The sequence below is a fragment of the Sapajus apella genome, unplaced genomic scaffold, assembly GCF_009761245.1.
Source record: "Sapajus apella isolate SASKATOON/1434 unplaced genomic scaffold, GSC_monkey_1.0 scaffold18, whole genome shotgun sequence".
NCBI classification, from domain to species: domain Eukaryota; kingdom Metazoa; phylum Chordata; class Mammalia; order Primates; family Cebidae; genus Sapajus; species Sapajus apella.
In genome coordinates, this window is record NW_022436958.1 from 3,311,518 (window position 1) to 3,316,811 (window position 5,294).

Consider the following 5,294-nt stretch of genomic DNA (forward strand, 5'->3'; position numbering starts at 1 on the left):
CTGTTTTCTGTGTATTTCTTCTCTGATAATTATTATTTCTATTCTTTTGCTAATGTTGTGCTTTGTTTTTTCCTTTGATTTCATTTCTCTGAGGTGTGGTTAAGCTATTTTCTTGAATATTTCTTCCTTTTAAACTATGGTCCTTTATTGCTACAAACCTCCCTCTTATTACTAATTTTGCTGAATTCCATAGGTTTTGGCATGTTGCGCTTTTATTTTCATTTGTCTTAAGATGTTTTCTAATTTTCCTTTTTGCTTCTTTTTTGATTCATTGGTTATTCAAAAGTGTGTTGTTTAATTTTGACATATTTGTAAATTTTTCCATTTTCCTTGTTAACGATTTCAAGTTTCCTTCTATGGTAGTAAGAAAATATACTTTGTATGATTCAATCTACTCATATTTGTAAAGATTTGTTTTGTAATCTAACATGTGATCTATCCTGGAGAATGTTTCCCGTGCGCTTGATAAGAATGTATGTTCTGCTGTTGTTGGGGTGAATGTTCTATACAAGTCCACTAGGTCCATAACGTCTGTAGTGTTGCTGAAATCTAATGTTTTCTTATTTATTCTCTATTTATCTATTATTAAAGGTGGGATATTGAAGTCTCTTACTGTTATTGTGGGACTATGTATTTTCCCTTAAGTTCTGTCAATATTTGTTTATATATTTAGGTGCCCTGATACTAGGTGTATACGTATTTGTAATTCTTACATCTCTGTGCTGAACTGACCATTATAATTTTAATAATATAATATAATATAATAAATATAATAATGTCTTTCTTGTCTTGCTTGAAGGTTTTTTACTTAAAGTCTATTTTGCTTGCACAAGCAGTCATTCTTGCTTTCATTTGATTGCCATTTACATAGACATCTTTTTCTATTCCTAAAATTTAACCAGTGTTTTTAAATCTAAAGTGAGTGAAGAAAGCATATGTTTGGATTTTTTAAATCCATTCAGCTACATTAAGTCTTTTAAATAGGGAGCCTAGTCTATTTACATTTGGTTATGAATAGGGAAGAAATCACTTTTCCCATTTTATTAGTTTTTTTTTCTCATAATTGTTTTGTCTCTATTTTTCTCTCTTGTTTTCTTCTTTGTGTTTTGTTTATGTATTATATTGATATGCCATGAATCCTTTATTTTTTTCTTTTCTGTGACTCCTATAGATATTTTCTTTGTTATTAGCATGGATCTTACATAAAGTGATGTATTTGCACAAACCTTGACTCTATTGCATAAAAAAACTACCCTTTTTCCCCCATCACTTCATGTAATTGAGATCACATTTAACATGCTTTTATATTGTGAGTTCATTAACATATTTTAATATTTATATCCACTTTAAATACTTTTGCATTTTAACTTTTATAAAAATTGAAAGTTATTTACTCACAGCCATTACAATATTTCAGTATTCTCTATTTTTTATATAGTTACCTTTATCAATAAATTTTACTTTTTTATATATTTGCATATTACCACTTAGCATCCTTTCTTTCCAACTTGAAGAACTTGTTTATCATTTGTAAGACAGGTCCTGTGGTGATGAAGACTCTCACTTTTGTTCTTCTGGAAAAGTATTTATCTTGCCTTTATATTTGAAAGACAGTTTTGTTGATATTATATTCTCGGTTGGAAATGTATTTTCTTTTAGTACTTTGAATATGTCAGCACACTCCACTGTGACCTGCCATAGTTCTGTTAAAAAAATCAGATAGTCTTAATAACAATCCCTTGTATGAAACATGCCGCTTTTCTCATCCAAGGCTTAAAATTCTCTCTTTGTCTTTGACTTTCAACAATTTGACTATATTGTATCTAACCATGAATTTCTTTGGGTTCATCTTGTTCATTGTCCTTTGAAATTTCTGAATTTGGATGTCTGTTTTCTTTTCTAGACAGGCAAGATTTGACAACATTTTGCCATTATTTATTTGAATATGATTTCTGCTCCTTTCTCTGTTTTCCTTTTGTATAAAATTCCATAATGTGTATATTAGTTCACTTAATGGTATCCTATAAGTCCATTAGGCTTCCTTCACTCTTTTTTATTCATTTAATTTTTTGTTCTTCTGACTAAATACATTCTAATAAGATTTGGCTGATCTTCTATATTGGTGAATTCCTTTATAATAAATTTTTCAGTCAGTTATTATATTCTTCAGCTCTATGATTTCTGTTTGGTATTTTTCTATATTTACTATCTCTTTGTTGCATTTCTCACTTTGTTCGTGCTTGTTCTCATGACTTCTGTGAGTATCTTAATGATGGTCATTTCAAATTCTTTGTCTGGTAAGATGTATATCTTTACTTCATTAGCATCAGTTTCTGGAGATTTATCTTGTTTCTCTTTTTAGAATATGTTTTCCTGTTTCTTCATTTTTCTTGATTTTTGTGTTGATGCTTGTGCATTGGATACAGCAGCCACTTTTATAAAAGAACAGTCTCACTAATTAGCCCAGACAGAGATTCTGGTGGCCTCTTTAACCTTTGTGCTAGTTCAAATTGCTGTCCTTAATATCAGTGGTCCCCCAGCTCTTTAGAGTATACTCAGTTCTGTTAGCACTACAAGACAGGTAAGACAAAAGCCAGTGACTTGGACAGACTTCATAATATTCAGAGTATTGCACATATGGTCCAGTCCTTTTCTTCCCTTCCAAGAAAAAAAAAAATGGAAAGTGGGTATTTTTTCACCTGCTTATTTTGCATTGAGCTGAAGGGTAGGGCTGTGGCATGTCCTATCATGATAGATCAAAACGCAGTCTAATCTCAGTGATCGCTTGTCATCTAGAGTATGCTGGTTACTGTCAACAATCTGAGATAGACACAGCAAAAGCAGCTCACTGCAACCTCTGCCTCTTGGTTCAAACAATTCTCTTGCCTCAGCCTCCCGAGTAGCTGGGACTACAGGTACGTACCACCATGCCCAGCTAATTTTTGTATTTTTAGTAAAGACAGGGTTTCACCATGTTGGCCAGGATGGTCTCGATATCTTGACCTTGTGATCTGCCTGCCTTGGCCTCCCAAAGGGCTGAGAATACAGGCATGAGCCACCACATGAGGCCAGTTTTTACTAAACTTAAGCTTTAGTTTAGGCAACAGATCACAACTTCCTTCCCCAGTTGCTAACGCCCAGATTGTTTCAGCTCCCCAAACGGGAAGTCCAAAATATCATGCTGTAGAATTCCTATGTCTTAGCTTCTGCAGTGTTTCTCTGCAAAGGGGCCAGGATGACCCCAGCATTCCTGTCTTCACTCTTGGAGCTGTACAAATTATGATTTTCAATGTATTCTTGGACAAGATCTGGTACCAAGTAGCGAATGCTCTGGCCTCTTCTGAGGGCTCTCTGGATTTTTGTGGATGAGATGTTATTAGTGATCCATTCATTCATCACGTGAATGTTGCTCTGGTGTTTCCACAGGACATCCAATTCATAGATAAATTTCTGAGCATCATTTCCAGCCCGAGTAACACATATGAGCCCATAGTTGGCCACAATTTGGGTGATGTCTTCACTCTTCCACAAATTGGGAACAGCAAAGAACTCCAATAAATCTGCCCCACACAGCAGCTTGACCTTGGGTGCAGCTTTTGCTTTCGGATCTAGGGATTTCTTTTGATTAGAATCTTGTTTTTGTTCAGTCCACTTCCTCTTCCATCCAGGCCTTTCTAGCATAGGTGAATTCTGCTGGTGATCACAGTTACTAGCCTCCGGTTTCTCTTGATGGTGTTTTAGCACCTTAAGAGTCTCTTTCCACTCCTTCTGAAGACTTTCCCATGTATCAACTTCCACCCATTTGGAATTCTTGGTGGCAAGTTCTGCCGTGATGACCCAGTGATGCACAGGAATGAGTCCTTTCTTCTTATAGGCATCGCCAACAGGAGAGATGATGCCTTTGACAACTCTATAGCTTCCTGTTCCATTCAAGTAGTCCTTGGCCAGCTCAAACAACCTGAAGTGAAGTCCATGTTGGTGATGGGATTGAAGGAACCACAAGCAAGGAGAACCACTTCAGTCTTCTCAGACTTTTCCATGGTAAGATTTTGAAGTTGTTGATCTAAATGGAAAACTGTGACACCTCCCTTCTTGTCACGCCCTTACTGTCCACTGGCCCGAATGCCCCTGGAGATGGGTTTCCTCTTTTTCATGTATTGTTTTATTCCTCTTCCATTTATTTTTTTTAAATTATAGGTAAATTTTTAGGTTTTTTAAATGGCAATAGCAAATATAGTTATATTTCCTGAGACATTTCAAGAGAATAATTATAAATAATAAATGTTCAAATGACAAGTTCTTTTTATGTCATTTTGTTTTCTTGGTTACTGTTACACTTTATCATGATTGAAATAAATATCTTTCCTTTGATATGAAGCAATGTAATTTACCTGCTGTTGTTTGTGGGAGGTTTTCCCTACAGAACTGTGTTTGTCCTTCAGTATGTTTCTATTTGTACACTGTGGCCTATTTCTTTATGGTGTTACTTATACCAGCTAAAATAAAGGCTTTGCTGTAGATCTTGGGCTTTTTATTTCTCTATCCATTTTTAAAACTTAGTACCTTTTAATAACTCATAGACACAGTTTCAAAGTTTCAAATCCTTTTTCTATCACGTCAACATCCATGACAGTACAACATCTAGTTCCTCTATGCCTTTGACTGGTAACTTTGTTACCTCTTATTTGATATTCTTAAAATTACAGGCCGGGCGCGGTGGCTCAAGCCTGTAATCCCAGCACTTTGGGAGGCAGAGGCGGGTGGATCACGAGGTCAAGAGATCGAGACCATCCTGGTCAACATGGTGAAACCCTGTCTCTACTAAAAATACAAAAAATTAGCTGGGCATGGTGGCGTGTGCCTGTAATCCCAGCTACTCAGGAGGCTGAGGCAGGAGAATTGCCTGAACCCAGGAGGCGGAGGTTGCGGTGAGCCGAGATCGCGCCATTGCACTCCAGCCTGGGTAACAAGAGCGAAACTCCGTCTAAAAAAAAAAAAAAAAAAAATTACAAATAAATTATTCTCCTTTTCTTGAAATCTTGCTATATAATATACCTCAATTGTTGTGGAGTTTTAATACTTATTCTTCTTAAGGTACCATGCAATTCAGTACATAAAATTATCTTGTTTATTTATTTATGGTATTAAAGTCATCATTTATAGCCTTCAACTATTTAGAAAAAATAAATCTGTGATTATCTTACTTTTTACTTTTGTATAATTAGAAGATCAAATCTTATTCTTCTGAAATCATTTTTTGGTAATTTAGCTTCTTTGGTTAATATCACACTCAA

The 5,294-nt window shown here is 35.2% G+C and overlaps 1 pseudogene; it reads right to left on the reverse strand.

Moving 5' to 3' along the window:
• Positions 1-3,081: 3,081 nt before the first annotated feature.
• LOC116556921 lies at positions 3,082-4,103 on the reverse strand (annotated as a pseudogene).
• Positions 4,104-5,294: the final 1,191 nt, after the last annotated feature.